This window comes from Orycteropus afer, unplaced genomic scaffold (assembly GCF_000298275.1).
Source record: "Orycteropus afer afer isolate SDZICR_OR568_19922 unplaced genomic scaffold, OryAfe1.0 scaffold00024, whole genome shotgun sequence".
In the NCBI taxonomy this organism is placed as follows: Eukaryota; Metazoa; Chordata; class Mammalia; order Tubulidentata; family Orycteropodidae; genus Orycteropus; species Orycteropus afer.
Genome location: NW_006921611.1, coordinates 4,459,611 through 4,479,015, shown reverse-complemented (window position 1 = coordinate 4,479,015; position 19,405 = coordinate 4,459,611).

The following is a 19,405-nucleotide window of genomic DNA, read 5'->3' as shown; positions in this document are numbered from 1 at the left end:
GGTGGAGGGTCGATGAAAGAGGGGGAGGCCTTCAACGAGATGGATTGACACGGTGGCTGCGATGATGGGCTCAAGTATAGCAGGGATTGTGGGGCTGGTTCAGGATTGGGCAGTGTTTCATTCTGCTGTGCATGGGGTCGCTATGAGTCGGAAATGACTTGATGGCACTTAACAACACCATAACATTATTGTTATGCATCAAGTGTTTGTGTGTTTAATGATAAGGCAAAATGACTTGGTGTTCATCTTGTTCAGAGATATTTTGCAAAATTTCACAGCAACCCTTGAGAGGACAGGACTAAATGAAGGGAGCAGCAAACCAGGGTACAATCACAGTCTAAGTCTAAGAAAACCAGTTGCTGGAGAGTTGATTCTGACTCATGGTGACCCATATGTGCAGAGCAGAACTGATCCATTGTGTTTTCAATATTGTGATATTTCAAAAACAGATTTACAGGTCTTTCTTCCAAGGTGCCTCTGTTGTATTGTTGTGAAGTGCTGTTGAGTCAGCTCTGACACATAGTGACCCTATGTACAACAATATGAAACTGCCCATCCTCACAATCCTGGCTATGCTAGAGCCCATCGTTGCAGCCACTGCATCAATCCATCTTTTTTTTTGTTTTTAAACCCTTTTATTTTTTAATTTTATTTTGCACTCCTGTGTGTCCTGCATTTCTGCCATGCGAATGTTGCCCCGTAGTTGATTGCTCCAAGGGATGCATCTCCAGAGAGTATGAGGGTGTGTCATCCTGGAGTAAATGGTCTGTATGTACATATTGTTTACTACTGGGCTGAGAACCAGCCCTTGGGATTGAGTTTTATTCCAGGCCCAAAATATATCCCAGGGCCATAGTATTGGGGGTCTTACCAGATAGGATCCAACCAGTAATTCTCGTCATTGTTGTGTTTTTGGATTTTGTTCCACATTTTTCCTTCCACTCTATCCAGGTCTCCAGTTTTGATCCTTTCCTGAGTGGATGGCATTGGTAGCTGGGCACCATCTAGTTCTTCTGGTCTCAAGGTCCACCCTGTCCTAGGGTTAATTGCTTCCAAATACCCTTGGTTTTTTGCATTCTTCTTAGCTTCCAACAATAGGAGACCATTACCTGCATCTTAGATGGCCACTTGAAAGCTTTTAAGAATCCAGTTGCTACTCACCAATGTTGGATGAGGAACAAGATTTTTACGTATTTTGTTGTGCCAATTGAGTCTGGTGTCCCCCTGTGGTAGTTAAATTTGTATGTTATCTTGGCTGGGCCTGGTTGAGTGGCTGGGAAGCTAGTGGTAGTTATTCTCCATGATGAGACTGGCTATCAACTTCATGGTGGGATCTACCACAAGCAGCTGAGTAGCTGCTTGGGTATGTGGTTTGCTTCCCCTATGTAAGAAGCAGCTTTGGGAATGATCTCTAGCTTATGGCACGCTTGGATCCTGCCATGTGGTTTGGTAACATTGGGACTGTGCCTTTTTACTTGTCAACCTTGGGTTTGTCAGTCTCAGCAGGCAGCAGCTATCTGAGTGAAGAAAAGCCTCTAGCACCAGTGGGCCAGGAACAGGAGGCAGAGCTGAACCCCAAGGTTGAGGGGCTTTCACCCAGCCCCTAGAACCTGGCACTTTGAACTTGCACTTACAGCCTCCAAATTGTAAAAATAAACTCCTGTTTAAGCCATCCCATTTGCTGTATCTTGTCAGAGCAGCACTAGGTAACTAGAACATACCCAGTACTATGGTCCTGAGTCAGGGAGACCCATTGGATCTCTCTTCCACAGTGTCTGGGTGTCAATCCATCTTCTTGAAGGTCTTTCTCTTTTTTGCTGACCTTTCACTTTGCCAAGCATGATATACTTCTCCAGGAAATGGTCCCCTCTGCCAACATGACCAAATTAGGTGAGATGAAGTCTGGTTATTCTTGCTTCCAAGGAGCATGCTGGCTGCACTTCTTTGAGGATAGATTTGTTCCTTCTTCCAGCAGTCTATGGTATTCTCAATATTCTTCAGCAGCACCTGAGGAGCAGTCAGCCACAGGGATCCAGGTGTGGAGAGGAAAATCAGGCACACCCAAAGCAGCAGGGCGGGAGAGTGGGAGAAAAGGGATTAAAAGGCCTAAGAATCTGGACAGAGGAGGAGTCAGCCACAGGGACCCAAGTAAGGGTGGTATGAGAGGTTTTCAACAGGGAGGAACACTTGTCTGTCGGTTTGTCCTACCATGGTAATGTGTTGATGTGAGTTTTGAGGCTGAGCCACTGGTGTTTCTAACCCAGCGGGATGCACATGGTGCACAGGTATCATCCCAGCTTACAGACTTAGACAGACTAGGAAGAAGGAAGAGGCTGTCCACTTCTCAAAGAATTGGCCAGGGAAAACCTTATGAATAGCAAAGAAACACTATTTGATACATTACCGCACAACTTTATGAATAGTCCGGTCAGGTTAGAAGGCTCTCAAAATAGTACTGAGAAAGAGCTACATCATCTGAGTAAACCCAGCCTTACTCCTATGATAAGGTAAAGCTTTCAAGAATGCCATTTGCTGACGTGGCACCACTCAAATTGAAGAGAAACAGCTGAAGACATCCATTAATCATTGGAACATGGAATGTACGAAATATGAATCTAGGAAAATTGGAAGTTGTCAAAAATGAAATGGAACGTATAAAGATTGATATCCTTGGCATTAGTGAGCTGAAATGGACTGGTTTTGGCCATTTTGAATCAGACAACCATGTGATCTACTATGCCGGGAATGACAGTTTGAAGAGGAATGGCATGGCATTCATCATCACAAAGGATGTTTCAAGATCTCTCCTGAAGTACAATGCTGTCAGTGATAAGATAATATCCATACGCCTACAAGGAAGACTCATTAATACAACTATTATTCAAATTTGTGCACCAACCATCAAAGGCAAAGATGAGGAAATTGAAGAATTTTATCAGCTTCTGCAGTCTGAAATTGACCAAACATGCAATCAGGATGTGTTAATTATCACTGGTGACTGGAATGCAAAAGTTGGAAACAAAGAAGAATCAGCGGTAGTTGGAAAATTTGGCCTTGGTGACAGAAATAATGCTGGAACTCGTATGGTAGAATTTTGCAAGACCAACGACTTGTTCATTGCAAATACCTTTTTTCAACAACACTAATGGCAGCTCTACACATGGACTTCACCAGATGGAACACACAGGAATCAGATTGACTATATCTGTGGCAAGAGGCGGTGGAAAAGCTCAATATCTTCAGCCAAAACAAGGCCAGGAGCTGATTGTGGAACAGATCATCAACTGCTCATATGCAAGTTCAACTTGAAGTTAAAGACAATTAAAACAAGTCCAAGAGAGCCAAAATATGATCTTGAATATATCCCTCCTGAATTTAGAGATCATCTAAAGAATAGATTTGATGCATTGAACACCAAGAGAAGACCAAAATGGATGACAGAAGAGCCTCTGAAACTTGCCCTTGAGTGGAGAGAAGCTAAAGCCAATGGAAGAAATGACAAGATAAGAGAGCTGAACAGAAGATTTCAAAGAGCAGCTCAAGCACACAAAACCAATTACTATAATGAAATGTGCAAAGATCTGGAGTTTGAAAACCAAAAGGGAAGAACACACTCAGCATTTCTCAAGCTGAAAGAATTGAAGAAAAAATTGAAGCCTCGAGTTGCAATATTGAGAGATTCTATGGGCAAAATATTGAATGATGTAGGAAACATCAAGAAAAGATGGCAGGAATACACAGAATCACTGTACCAAAAAGAACTGGTTGATCTTCATCCATTCCAGGAAGTGGCATATGATCTAGAACCAATGGTACTGAAGGAGGAAGTCAAAGCTGCAATGAAGGAATTGGGGAATAACAAGGCTCTGGGAATTGACGGAATACTGATTGAGATATTTCAACAAATAGATGCCCCATGGGAGGCACTCACTCAGTTATGCCAAAAGATTTGGAAGACAGCTACCTGGCCAACTGACTGCAAGAGACCCATATTTGTGCCCATTCCAAAGAAAGGTGATCCCACAGATTGTGGAAATTATAGAACAATATCATTAATATTGCATGCAAGTAAGATCTTACTGAAGATAATTCAAAAACGTTTGCAGCAGTATATTGACAGAGAACTTCCAGAGGTGCAAGCTGGATTCAGAAGAGGACGTGGAACAAGGGATATCATAGCTGTTGTCAGATGGATCTTGCCTCAAAGCAAAGAATACCAGAAAGATGTTTACTTGTGTTTTATTGACTATGCAAAGGCATTTGGTTGTGTGGATCATGACAAATTATGGATAACATTGAGAAGAATGGGAATTCCTGAGCACTTGATTGTACTCATGAGGAACCTGTACCTTGACCAGGAGGCTGTCATTCGAATGGAACAAGGGGACACTGCATCGTTTAAAATAAGGAAGGGAGTGTGTCAGGGTTGTATCCTTTCCCCATATTTTCAATCTATATGCTGAGCAAATAATCCGAGAAGTTGGACTATATGATGAAAAATGTGGCATCAGGATTGGAGGAAGAATCATTAACAACCCGAGATGCACAGACGATACAACTTTGCTTGCTCAAAGTGAGGATGACTTGAGGCACTTACTGATGAAGGTTGAAGAATACAGTTTGAAGTATGGATTATGTCTCCATGTAAAGAAGACAAAAATCCTCACAACTGGACCAATAAGCAGCATCACAATAAATGGAGAGAAGACTGAGGTCGTCAAAGAATTCAGTTGCTTGGTTCTACAATTGATGCCAATGGAAGCAGCAGTCAGGACATTAGACGACGTGTAGCATTAGGAAAGTCAACCACGAAAGAACTCTTTCAGGTGCTGAGGAGCAGGGATGTCTCCTTGAGGACTAAGGTGCACCTGACAGAAGCCATGATATTTCCAATTGTCTCATATGCATGTGAGAACTGGACAATGAATAAGGAAGACCGAAAAAAAGTTGATGCTTTTGAGTTGTGGTGCTGGCGAAGAATGCTGAAAGTACCATGGACTGCTAAAAGAACTAACAGATCTGTCCTGGAGGAAGTGCACCTGAAATGATCCTTGGAAGTGAGAATGGCCAGACTTCGTCTCACCTATTTTGGTCATGTTGGCAGAAGGGACCATTCCTTGGAGAAGGATGTCATGCTTGGTAGGGTGGAGGGTTGACGAAAGAGGGGGAGGCCTTCAATGAGATGGATTGACACAGTGGCTGTGATGATGGGCTCAAGTATAGCAGGGATTGTGGAGCTGGCGTGTTTCATTCTGCTGTGCATGGGGTTGCTATGAGTCAGAAATGACTCAATGGCACCTAACAACAACAACAACAACAGCACCACAAGTCAAAGATATCAACTCTTCTTTGGTCTTCCTTATTCATTGTCTAACTTTCACTGCATATAAGGTGATTGAAGATACCATGGTTTGGGCCAGGTACACCTTAGTCTTCAAAGTGACATTTTTACTTCTTAACACTTTAAAGAGGTCTTTTGTAGCAGATTTTCCTAGTGCAATATGTCATCTGATTTCCTGACTGCTGCTTCCATGGGTGTTGACTGAGGATCCAAGTAAAATGAAATCCCTGACAACTTCAATCTTTCCTCTGTTTGTCATAATGTTGCTTATTGGTCCAATTGTGAGGATTTTCATTTTCTTTATGTGCCTTTAGGTGCCTCTAAAGCAAACCAAACCCATCACCATTGAGTTGATTCTAACTCATAGTGACCCTCATTGGGTTTTCAAGGCTATACATCTTTACTGAAGTGGATTGCCTCATCTTCCTTCCATAGAGTGGTTAGTGGGTTTGAACTGCCAACCTTCTGGTTAGCAGTCAAATGCTTTAGACACTACACCACCAGAGCTCATTTTAGGTGCTTCTAGGTAGGTTTATAAGTTAAGGAGCTCTGTTGGTGTAGTGCCTAAGACATTTGACTGCTAACAAGAAGGCTGGTGGTTCAAACCCACTAGCCTCTCCTTGGAAGGAAGTTTGGGCAATCTACTTCCATAATGATACTGCCTTGGAAACCCAAGGAAGGGTTTCTATGAGTTGAAATCAACTCGACAGCAGTAAGGTGTTTTTTTAGGTGGCCAATGTTTTTTGTTAATAGTCAATTGCTTAACTCTTTATGCTTAACTCTTTATGTTTAACTCTTTATGCCATCCAGGGACTCCCTAAGCTTAAGACATGGTAATTCTGGGGTGGAGTGAGGACAATTACATGGGTTTTTCCTACAGCTTTCTGGGCAACATGGGAATTTATGCTATCTCATTTAATCAACCCCCCTCCATTAGCCATGTAATATGGAGATTACAATTTCCAGTTTACTGATGACGAAATGAAGCCTGGCAGGGTGGAGCAACTTGACCCAGGCTCCACTGCTACCTTCAGCAGAGCCAGAGTTATTGCAGTTCATTTCCCTAAACACTTTGCTTGCTACCAGCCCAGAAAATAAACTTGAGGCTTGAACCCTGTTGCAAAGGTGACCTGCTGGGAGAGTAATTTGAAAAAAAAGAAAGAAGGAAAGAAGGTGAAGCATAAGGAAGCATTTCAAAGCCTTTCCCTAATCAGGACAAATGGCTGGGAGACTGACGTTTGCACAGATAGCCTGCCACGTTTCAGAATACAGCTCTTGCCACAAGCCAATGCCTCACTGGCTCTGAAATTTATGCTGGGATTTAGACAGAGGACACAAATCATTGTAATCTCCCGATGAAAGATCACTGTCTCTACAAATGCATTACCTGCTTGGAAAGCGACATGTTAAAAAATACTGATAATATATGGGCACGGGGAGAGCGATTTCCATGCCTGGGCTCCTCCAGCTAAAATACGCACACCTGCACAAGAGGCAGCAGATGACAAAGTAAGTCACCAGGGCCCAGGAGCAGCTTCTCTGTAGACTGTGACTCTGACACTCCAAACAAAGGCTCTGTGAACCTGTCTAGCGGGTCCCTCCATTCTCTAGCAAGGAGCATCTTGGATGGAGGAGACCTGAGCTGGGGGCATTTGATTTCATGCCTTTCACTCATGAATCAGAATGCCCTTGGAATTGACAAGATGAGGGAAGATGGAGAGGAAGAACCAGAGTGAGTGGAGATTTACTGCTGGAGGAAGCTCAGAAATCAGAGGAATGGGTCACAATATTCTTTCCTTTTTGTCCCTCTAGACTTGTGCTCCCTCATAACTTCCCCTATCAGAAGCCTCCTGCAGGGCTCTTTCATGTGGAGATAGGATACAGAAAGCCCTTAGCTTTTAGGGGCATAGCCTTCTGACTTTGTCATAAGGGCTTTGCTTCTCTTTCCCCACCATCTGAAGTCAGCTGCTCCACTATGTGACAAGGTCGGGGAAAGCATGGGCTTGCAGCCAGACAGACCTGGTTTCTGTGATAGCAGCTTTAGCTGCACGACTAATTGGCAGTGTGGTTGTGGGCAAGTTATTTCTCTTCTTCAATCTCAGCCTCATTCGAGGCACCACAGGGCCTCCCTCTCCCACCTCCATGCCAATTTGTGTCATGGCTCAAGGTTTCATCTTGGCCTTCGTGGCCCCACTCACTCTCTTCTACTGCAGTGTGGTGTGAATGCCAAGGCTAGTTTTCCTACATGCTTCTGCTCAGGAGAGAAGCAATTTGATGTCTAATGGGCCTGTGGAACAGGTGCATCCCTCTTGCTGTAATGATTACGGGATAAACAAAGCAAAAAAACCCCAAGCCCAAGTACATTGTCCTAAAGGGGAAAATAATACTTCAAAATGGCCAGAATGTTTACCCACCCAATGAAAGAGAAATAGGAAAGATGCAATGAGACTCGCTCTCCCCATTGTGGTGGAAGAGCTGACCTCAGCTGATCCAGCTGCAGCTCCCAGGGCCAGTCCTCGTTCTCCAGAGGACTTGATGGAAAGGAGAAAGAACCCAAGAAACACTACCTGTGGAAAGTCCAGTTTGGAAGTCTCTGGGTTCACAGTCATATTCAGGACTGATCTGAGGGCAAGGGAGGGATGGTTGTCAGAGGATGGCCTTACCACACCACTGCCATCAAGTCAATTCCCACACATGGTGACCCTATTAGGACAGAGTAGAACTGCCCCATAGGGTTTTCAAGGCTGTAAATCTTTACAAAAGCAGACTGCCTCATCTTTCTCCCACAGAGTGGCTGGAGAGTTCAAACACCTGCTCTTTTGGTTAACAGACAAACACTTTAACTACTGCACCACCATAGCTCCTTAAGAATGGCCATAGGAATCTCCTAAATGCCTGTTTGAAATCCATGATAAATGATGGCTATGGCACCAGCTACCCTGAGGGATCCAGGAGTTGGACCTGTAGGCTCAGAACCATGGTTGCAGGGGACAACAAACTCAATTGGCATAACATGCTATACAAAAATATTGTTCTACATCCTATTTTGGTGAGTAATGACTGGAGTCTTAAAATCTTGCAATTAGCCATTTAGATGCAGCGATGGGTCTTTTCTCATCCAGAGCAAAGAAGAGTGAAGAAAACTAAAGATGCATGGAAGCAATTAGTCCAAGGGACTAGTATGCCATAGGATCCTCAGGCTATATGACCATGAGACCAGAAGAACTAGGTGGTGCCTGGCTACCGCTGTCAACCTCTCTGAAAGGGATTAGTTGCAGGAGATCCTGGATAGAGTGGAGAACAATGGGGAACAAAACTCAAAATCATTAAAAAAAAAAAAAAAAAAAAGGACCAGGTTTACTGGTCTGATAGAGTCTGGTGAGACCTCCAAGACTACGGCCCCTACTTTCTCTTTGGGTCTGGAACTGAACTCATTCCTGTGACTTCCAGATAAATAATAGACAGGCATATAGGCTGGACATTTATATCAGGTAGAAATACACTCCTTGGAGCGATCGGGAGAACAGTAGGGTAGTGTTTGCACAGGGAGATAGCTGGGGTGGGGTGCAGGGGAGGGAAGGACAAAGAAGAGGTAACAACAGGGGAGGATGTGAGAAGAGATCTGTTACATTGTAGGGAATTGCAGTCATTGTCATGAAACAAAATGTATATGAACTGTTGTATGGAAAAGGAATTTGCTCTGTGAACTTTCACCCAAATCACAATGAATATATACATATTTTTTAATGCCTATGGTGAGGGTTCTAGAATGCAGGGCTGCTGCTGAATGTGTAGTATAATGGCCTGGGCTTTCCAATGCCTTGTTGGAAAGTAACAATCTACCTCTAATGAAGCTGTGCAACTGATGAATGGCTTCTGCCCTTCACCCTCCATTCTGGACCCACTTCCTGAGTACAATCACTTTCCCAAAAATGATTTTTGCCTCCATAGCATTGAAGCATAAAACCCAATGCTTTCTATGTGATACTTTTCTTGTTGTGAGTTAATAAGAGACAGGGTTAGTGAGCATGGCCTCTGCTCTCCTAGTTTTACTGTAAACTAGTGACTAGCTGGGAAAGTCATTGTGGTCAACCCTGTGGGTTATCTTTTATGTCTTTCAGACCTGGTCCCTTTTCATCTTACTTTTTCCTCCCATGGAATGAAAATTTCATTAAACAGATAGGTAGAAGCTAAATCCCTTCCTTAGGTCTGACAATCCTTATAGGAAACAGGGAAGAGACAAGGATCCAAGAAGAGGTATGAATAAAGATGTTGTTGTTGTTGTTATGTGCCGTCGAGTCGGCCCCGACTCATAGCGACCCCTCCTTGGGTTTCCGAGGCAGTATCACTACGGAAGTAGAATTGCCCAACCTTCCTTCCGAGGAGTGGCTGGTGGGTTTGAACTGCCAGCCGTCTGGTTAGCAGGCAAGTGTCTTAGCCACTATGCTACCAGAGCTCCCATGAATAAAGATAGTGAATGAAAAATGGAGGGGCAGAGAAGAAGAGTTACATGACTTGAGTAGAACTGCATTTTGAGCAGATCTGAGATAACACGTATGCAAATGTAAGCATTCATTTGTTCGTCTGAAAAGTACTTATTGACAGCCTATCATGTGTAAGGTACTATAGGTAAAATGTAAGCAAAAAAGTAGATGCATCCTTGTCTTCGTGGAGTGTGCATTAAATAAAGAATCACAAAAATACATGTAAATGTTGTTGTTAGCTGCTTTTTTATCAGCCCCCACACTCAGCTGATCATATGGATAGATGTGGATTATTGTCAAGATCCTAGCTTTTATGTTGATCAGTGGACTTGTTAATGCTTATTGTGTTGTTGTGTGCTGTTGAGTCAGTTCCGACTCATAGCAGCACTGTAAGGCAGAGTAGAACTGTCCCATAGGCTTCCTAGGCTATAACCTTTATGGGAGCACACTCTTTAGGTCTCTTCTCTCATGGAGTAATTGGTGGATTTGAACTGCTGGCCTTTTGCTTAGTAGCGGAGCCATTAAAATACATACTAAAATAAATGACTAGATAACTAAATAAGCCAGGAAATGTATGGCCAAGGATGATCGTGGGCTATTGAATAAAGATGATGATGAAGCCAATTTTGTGTCTCTGAGGTTAGAATAAAAGTCTGGCATTTGGAGAAAATGTATTTCTAAAGTCTGAAAAAGAGCTATGTGCCTAGAGTGCCAAGAGACATGAAGGTGTGTGATATGAAGTGGGCTGGAGGGGAAGCGAGGAGCTAGGCTATGCAGGAGCTCAGAGGTTCTATTAAGGATTTTGAATTTAATTAGGTAACTCAAACCATGTGAGTGTAACTATTAACCTGAAGATTGGCAGTTTGAACCCAACCAGCAGTGCTGTGGAAGAAAGGCCTGGAGATCTGTTTATATAAAGATAAGAGCCAAGAAAATCCTATGGAGAAATTCTACTGTGTGACATATGGTGTTGCCATGAGTTGGAATTGTCTTGACAGAAACAAGGTTTTTTTTTTTAATTTTTTTTTTTATGGTGACATGATTTAATTTATATTTCTGAGATTCATTCTGGCTGCATTATGGGTATTTTATTAGTGGTGGTAAGGGAGACTATGGGGAAGGTTGGTGCCAAGTCAACTCTGTAGGGGACAGGTTATGGTGGCTTGAATGAGGTGATGAAAGAAGTAGATGAAATTAAAGAATAGTAATAAGTAAAACTGATATTGTTGCCTTGAATGTGGGATATGAATGAGAGGCAAGGATGTTTATGTTTTATTTGTAAAGATGGTAATGAATCATTCTGAAAACAAGTTTGTTTGGGAAGAAAGTGAGTTTGGTACTAAATAATGTTGAGTTTGAGGGACTTTTTTTTCTTTTAATTTTTATTGTGATTTGGGTGAAAGTTTACAGAGCAAATTTACTTTCCATACAGCAGCTCACATACACTTTGTCTCATGACATTGACTGCAATTTCCCACAATGCAACAGCTTCCCTCCCACTTCCTCCCCATAGGTACCTAGGTATCTCTTCCTTGTGTCCTTCCCTCCCATGCACTCCTGCCCACCCCCCAGCTGTCTGCCTCTACATTCACAGCCCTTTAATTCTCCCATGATTAATCTCCCCAAGGAGTGTATCTACTTAATGTAAATGTTCAGCTCATATGCTTGTCTTTTGTTTGGCTGGAAGTCACAGGAGTGGGTTCAATTCCAAACCTGAAGGGCAGCTCGGGCCATAGGCTCAGTGGTTCCATCAGGCTCTATCAGACGAGCAAATCTGGTGTACCCCCACCCCTTTCTTGTTTTTAAATGATTTTGAGTTTTGTTCCACATTGTTTTCCCACTCAATCCAGGATCTTAATCTCCCTCCGAGTGGTTGATAGTGGTAGCTGGGCACCATCTAGTTCTTCTGGTCTCATAGTCATATAGCCTGAAGATCACATGGTGTACCAGTCACTTGGAGAAATTGTTTCCTTGTGTCTTTGGTTTTCTTCATTCTTCTTTGCTCTGGATGAGGAGAGAACCATTGTTGCATCTAGATGGCTGCTTGCAAGCTATTAAGATCCCAGTCACTACTCGCTAAAGCAGAATATAGGACAATGTTTTTGTGTAGTATGTTATTTCAATTGAGCTTGATGTTTCCTGCAACTATGGTCCTGAGCCCACAGGTCCAACTACCTTCTTCCTCTAGGTAACTTGCTGTGGCCAAGAAGTGACTACAACCTTGTCTCTTGTCAGCTCTACTATATACCTGGGAATTCTTACAGAACATACAAATACACTTGTAGAAATATTGTCTGTTAATCCTATATATGGTCATGGGCACACTCCACACTGTATAGACATACCTAATTGTTCAGCCTGTCCACCCATCTATCCACTCATAGATCACTGTTTGCCTCTACTGACAATGCAGTACTATAGGTGCAAAATGGCTCATCTTTGTTGTCTGTACTTCCCATGCATCTCTCTATGTCTTCCAGTTTGAGGGACTTTTGAGAAATCATGGAAGGCATCTGGATATAGAGGTATGTAACCTGGTAGAATCTAGACTAAGGCTTTACAAGAAAGTCACCAATATAAAGTTGGTGACTGAAGTTGTGAAAGTTGATAAGGTTTCCTAGAAAATAACAGTGAAGTGACTAAAGAGCCATTATAAAATCAAAGCAAAACAAACTTAGTAGTTAACTAAATAAAGCAGGGTATTCATGTCTGGTGATAAGAGTATGTCATGAACCAAGGATGATGATTTATACAGGTTAAAAAAAATTCTTTTTGAAAGATCATGGCTTTTCCAACATGCCTGGGCTATATATATAGCGAGGAGGGATGGGTGCTGGGAGGTAAGGTGGGCTGGAGAGATATCAGAGAGACTAGACTATAGAGAATCCTGCCAATCAAATTAAGGATTTTGGTATTTATTCCAAAAACATTAAGAAAACTTAAAAAAAACAAAAACAAAAACTCACTGCCATCAAGTCAGTTCCAACTCTTAGTGACTCCTCCTTGGGTTCCTGAGGTGGTGTCACTACAGAAGTAGATTGCGCAACCTTCCTTCCGAGGGGTGGCTGGTAGGTTTGAACCAGTAGCTTTCTGGTTAGCAGTCAAATGCCTTAGACAAACAATATATAATTTTTTTTTTTTTGGTACTATTTTAAAATTAGCTTCTCACTATTGCTGCCATGGAGTTGGATCTGACTCATGGTGACCCCTCCTTGGGTTTCCGAGGCTGTATCACTACAGAAGTAGATTGCCCAACCTTCTTTCTAAGGAGTGGTTGGTGGGTTTGAACCACCAGCCCTTCTGGTTAGCAGTCAAATCCCTTAGGCACTACGGTACCAGAGCTCCCTAAAATCAACTTATTGAGGTATAATTTATACACAATAAAATGCACTCATTTTAATTGTGCAGCTCGAGATTTGACAAATGTTTGCTGTCATGTAACCACCACCACAATCAAGATATAGATCATTTCTATCATCCCCAAAAGTTCTCTTGTGCCCCATTTGTAGTCAATCCACACTCCTCCCTGACACTGGCCTTAGGCAACCACAGCTCTGCTTTCTGTTACTAGAGATTAATTTGTTCTAGAATTTCATATAAATGTAATCATACAGCCTCTTTTGTATCTGTTTTTTTTCACTTAGCAAAATATTTTTGAAGATTCATCCTTGCTGTTGTATGTATCAGATATCATTCCTTTTATTGCTACATAGTATTTCATTGTATAGATATGCCACAGATTGTTTAACCCATTCACCTGTTGATGGACATTTGAGTTTCTTTCCAGGTCTTGCACTTATTAAGAAAGCTTCTAAGAATGTACAAATTTTTGTGTGGACAGATGTTTCTATTTCTCTTGGGTAAATACATAAGATTGATATTTCTGAGTCAATGTAAACTTTACAAGTAACCGCCAGAGAGTTTGCCAAAGTGATTTGATCATTTTCTACCCTACTAGCAATATTTGAGAGTTTCAGTTGCTACATAGCCTCACCAATATTTGATAAAACCAAAAAAACCAAACTTACTGCCATCGAGTCAGATCCGACTCATAGCAACCCCTCCTTGGGTTTCTGAGGTGGTATCACTTTTTAATTTTGTTTTTTCTACTTTGTTCATAGTGATACGGTGTAGTACTGTCTTTTATTTTAAGTGAATAAATTTAAAAAAAAAAAAACTGTTATTGAGAATATACACAGCAAAACATACACCAATTCAATAATTTCTAGATGTATAATTTAGTGACATTGATTATGTTCTTCAAGTGGTGGAACCTTCCTTTTCCAAATATTCTAGTGATTTTAATTTATATTGCTCTGATGACTAATGTTTCACTTTGAATTATGTCCTCCAAAAGTATGTGTTGTAAATCCTAATCCCTATACTGATTATATGCTAAGACGGACTTGGAAAAAGGAGGAAGCTATCCACTTCTCAAAGAATTAGTGAAAACCTTGTGAATAGCAGTGAAACACTGTCTGATATATTGTTGCAAAACTTTATGGATAGCTCTGAAACTTTGTCCTATCTATATTGCCGGAAAATGAGCCCCTCGGGTCAGAAGACACTCAAAATATGACTGGGAAAGAGCTGCCTCCTCCGAGTAGAGCTGACCGTAATGATGCAGATAGAGCAAAACTTTCAGGACCTTCATTTTGCTGATGTGGCATGACTCAAAATGGGGGAAAAAAAAAAAAAACTGCTGTAAACATCCATCAATAATTAGAACATAGAATGTACAAAATATGAATCTAGGGAAATTGGAAGTTGTCAAAAATGGAATGAAATAGAATGCACAAAGATAGATATCCTAGGCATTAATGAGCTGAAATGGACTGGTTTTGCCCATTTTGAATCAACAACCATATGCTGGTAATGACAAATTGAAGAGGAATGGTGTCACATTCACCATCACAAAGGATGTTTCAAGATCTATCCTGAAGTACAATGCTGTCAGTGATAGAATAATATCCATATACCTATAAGGAAGTTCAGTTAATACTACTATTATGCAAATTTACACACCAACCACCAAAGCCAAAAATGAGGAAATTGAAGATTTTTACCAACTTTTGCAGTCTGAAATTGACGAAACATGCATTCATGACGTGTTGATTATTACTGGTGATTGCAATGGAAAAATTGAAAACAAAGAAGAATGACTAGTAGTTGGAAAATATAGCCTTGGTGATAGAAAAGACGCTGGAGAGTGCACGATAGAATTTTGCAAGACCGACTTATTCATTGAAAATACCTTTTTTTTCAACAGCATAAACAGTGACTATACACATGGACTTCCCCAGATGGAATACACAGGGATCAAATTGATTACACCTCTGGAAAGAGGCAATGTTGAAGCTCAGCATCTTCAGCCAAAACAAGGCCAGGAGCTGACTTTGGAACAGACCATCAATTGTTAATATGCAAGTTCAAGTTGACGCTGAAAACAATCAAAACAAGCCCATGAGAGCCAAAATATGACCTTGATTATATCCTACTTGAATTTAGACACCATCTAAAGAACCAATTGGATGCACTGAACACCAGGGACTGAAAACCAGATGAATTGTGGGATGACATTAAGAACATTATACATGAAGAAAACAAAAGGTCATTAAAAAGATAGGAAATAGTCTCTTTAAGAAATGGTGCTAGCATAATTGGATATCCACTTGCAGAAAAATGAAACAAGACCCATACCTCACTCCATACAGAAAAATGAACTCAAGTTGGATAAAAGACTTATATGTAAAACCCAAAACTATAAAGCTCATCAAAGATAAAATAGGGGCAAATCTAGGGGCTCTAATCTACAGCATAAATAGATTATCAAGCATAATCCAAAATGCACAGGCTGTGGAAGAGAAGCTAGATGACTGAGACTTTTAAAAATCAAATTCTTATGCACATCAAAAGACTTATCCAAAAAGGTAAAAAGAGAACCTCACTCAAACTCACTGCTATCAAGTCAGATCAGACGCATAGCAACCCCTCCTTGAGTTTCCAAGGTGGTATCACTATGGAACTAGATTGCCCAATCTTCTGTTTGAGAAGTGGCTGGTCGATTTGAACTGCCAGCCTTCTGGTTAGCAGTCAAATACCTTAGGCACTATGCCACCAGAGCTTCTAAAAGAGAATCTACAGATTGGGAAAAAATATTTGGCTATGACATATCTGACAAGGGACTTATCTCCAAAATTTATAGAAAACTTCAATATCTCAACACCAAAAAAGATAAACAACCCAATTCAAAAATGAGCAAGGGACATGAACAGACACTTCACTAAAGAGGATATACTGTCAGCTAACAAACACATGAGGAAACGTTCACGATCATTAGCTATTAGAGAGATGCAAATCAAAACAACAAAGAGATATCATCTCACCCCAGAAATAATAGAAAAGTTCAACAAGACAGAAAATAACAAATGCTGGCCAGGTTGCAGAGAGATTGGAACTCTCATACACTGCTAGTGAGACTCAAAATGGTGCAACCATTATGGAAAATGGTATGGCATTTCCTTAAATAACTGAAAGTAGAAATAACATTTGATCCAGCAATTCCATTGGTAGGAATATATCCTAAAGAGGTGAGAGACAGAACACAAACAGACTTATGCACACCTATGTTTACTGCAGTACAATTCACTACAGCAAAAAGATAGAAACAACCTAAATGCCTATTAACAGGTGAATAGATAACCAAACTATGGTACATTCACACAATGGAATACTATGAAACATTAGAGAATAATGAATAATACACAAATCGTCTCACAATGTGAATTAATTCAGAGGGCATTATGCTGAGTGAAATAAGTCAATTGCAGAAGGACAAATATTGCCCGAGCTCATTATTGTACAAAGTCAAGGAAAGGTTTACTCGGGGAAGGAAATTTACTTTGTTGGTTACTGGGGATGAGAGAGAAGAGGTGGGAAAATTTTGGACTACTTGGGAGTCATATGTTGATTTGGGTGAGGGGAGGGATGGTATGGAAGGAATCTATGACCAGCATGAAGATATTGGGGAAAAGAAGGACATAAGATATAGACAACAGATGTAAATACTATAACACTCACAATAATGCATTACCACTAACACCAAACTCCAGGCTATGGATAAATTCATAGACAGTTGAGAAGATCAGATGGGAGTAGGTGAACAGGAATATACCCTGGACCAAGGATAAATTTGGCTGAAGATAATCTTACATATGCACTTGTGCTACAAAATTAGTCATACATATTACAAAAGCAACAGAAGACAGAGTTGGAGTAACTTCTAAGAGACAACCAAACACCTTGAGAGAGAGAATCACTGGGCCTGTGGACTTGGGACCATAGTCTTGGAGGACATCATGGTCAATTGGCACAACATAGTACATAAAAATCTTGTTCTACAACCTACTTTGGTGAGTAGTGACTGGGGTCTTAAAAGCTTTTGAGAGGCCATCAACTATTGGTCTCCTCTCATCTGAAGCCAAGAAGAGTGAAGAAAATCAAAGGCACCTGGAAACAATTAGTCCAAGGATAAGATAGACCATGAGGACCTCAGCCTTCATGACCTTGAGACCAGAAGAACCAGATGGTGCCTGGCTACCTAAGCCAACCACTTGAAAAGGGATCAAAGCTGGAGATCCTGCATAGAGTGGGAGGAAAAATGTGGAACAAAATCCAAAAACATAAAAATGACCAGAATTACTGGTTGCATAGAGACTGTTGGAATACCCAAGATTATGTCCCTGGGTACCCTTCAGGCCTAGAAATCCACTTCCATGGATTGGCTGTCAGCCCAACAGTAGAAAGACCTACATGCAGAACACTTACCCCACGGTGAAGCACCCCCTACACTACAGAGATGCACCCCTTAGATCAGCTGTGAGATGTCATAGGGGCAGCACTCACATAGAGGGAAAGCTGTACAGACAGGAATGCATAGTTAGGAAGGCTACAGGGTGGGGATAGTCAAAGGGAGGGGAAGGGAGGAGAGTTTTTTTATGGACGGGGATGGTAATCGGGGTGTGAAATCAAAGGTGCATGAACTTTTGCAATGTATAACACATTTGCTTTGTAAATTTGCATCCAAAGCACACACACACAAACAGGAAAGGAAGAAAACACCAAAATGGATGTCAGAAGAGACTCTGAAATGTGCTCTTGAAAGAAGAGTAACTAAAACAAATGGAAGAAACGACAAGATAAAAGAACTGAACAGAAGATTTCAAAGACGAGCTTGAGAAGACGAAGCCAATTATTATAATGAAATCTGCAAAGACTTGGAGTTTGAAAACCAAAAGAGAAGAACATGCTCAGCATTTCTCAAGCTAAGAGAACTGAAGAAAAATTCAAGCCTCAAGTTGCAATATTGAAACATTCTATGGGAAAAATATTGAATGATGCAGGAAACATCAAAAGAAGATGGAAGGAATACACAGAGTCACTGTACCAAAAAGAACTGGCGGACATTCATCCATTCACAAAGTGGCATATGATCAAGAACCAATGGTATTGAAGGAAGAAGTTGAAGTTGCATTAAGGGATGTGGTGAAATAAAAGGCTCCAGGAATTGATGGAATACTCATTGAGATGTTTCAACAAATGGATGGAACCCTGGAGGCACTTGCCTATGCCTAGAAATTTGGAAGATAGTTATCTGGCCAACTGACTGGAAGAGATTCATATTTGTACCCATTCCAAAGAAAGGTGATCCCATATAGGATGTGGAAATTATCAAACAATATCATTAATATTGCACACAAGTAAAATCTTGCTGAAGATAATTAAAAAACGGTTGCAGCAGCCTATTGACAGAGAACTTCCAAAAACTCAAGCTGGATTCAGAAGAGAATGTGGAATGAAGGATATCATTACTGATGTCAAATGGATCTTGGCTGAAAGCAAAAAATACCAGAAAGATGTTTACTTGTGTTTTATTGACTATGCAAAAGCATTCAATTGTGGGGATCATAATAAATATGGATTACATTGAGAAGAATGGGAATTCCATTCTTAATTGTGCTCATGAGGAACTTGTCCATAGACCAGGATGCTGTTGCTCGAATACAACAAGGGGATACTGTGTGGTTTAAAATCAGGAAGGGTGTGTGTCAGGGTTGTGCCCTTTCACCACACTTATTCAATCTGAATGCTGAGCAAATAATCTGAGAAGCTGAACTATGTGAAGAAGAGCATGACATCAGGATTGGAGGAAGACTCATTAACAACCTGAAATATGTGTTGTTGTTGTTGTTGTTGTTGTGTGCCATCAAGTCGGACCCGACTCATAGCAACCCCTTCTTGGGTTTCCGAGGCAGTATCACTATGGAAGTAGATTGCCCCATCTTCCTTCCGAGCTGCAATATGTAGATGACACAAACTTGCTTGCTGAAAGTGAAGATGACTTGAAGCACTTACTGATGAAGATTAAAGACTATAGTCTGCAATATGGGTTATATACCTCAACATAAAGAAAACAAAAATCCTCACAGCTGGACGAATAAGCAGCATCATGATAAATGGAGAAAAGATTGAAGTTGTCAAAGATTTCATATTAGTTGGTTCCAGAATCAACACCCATGGA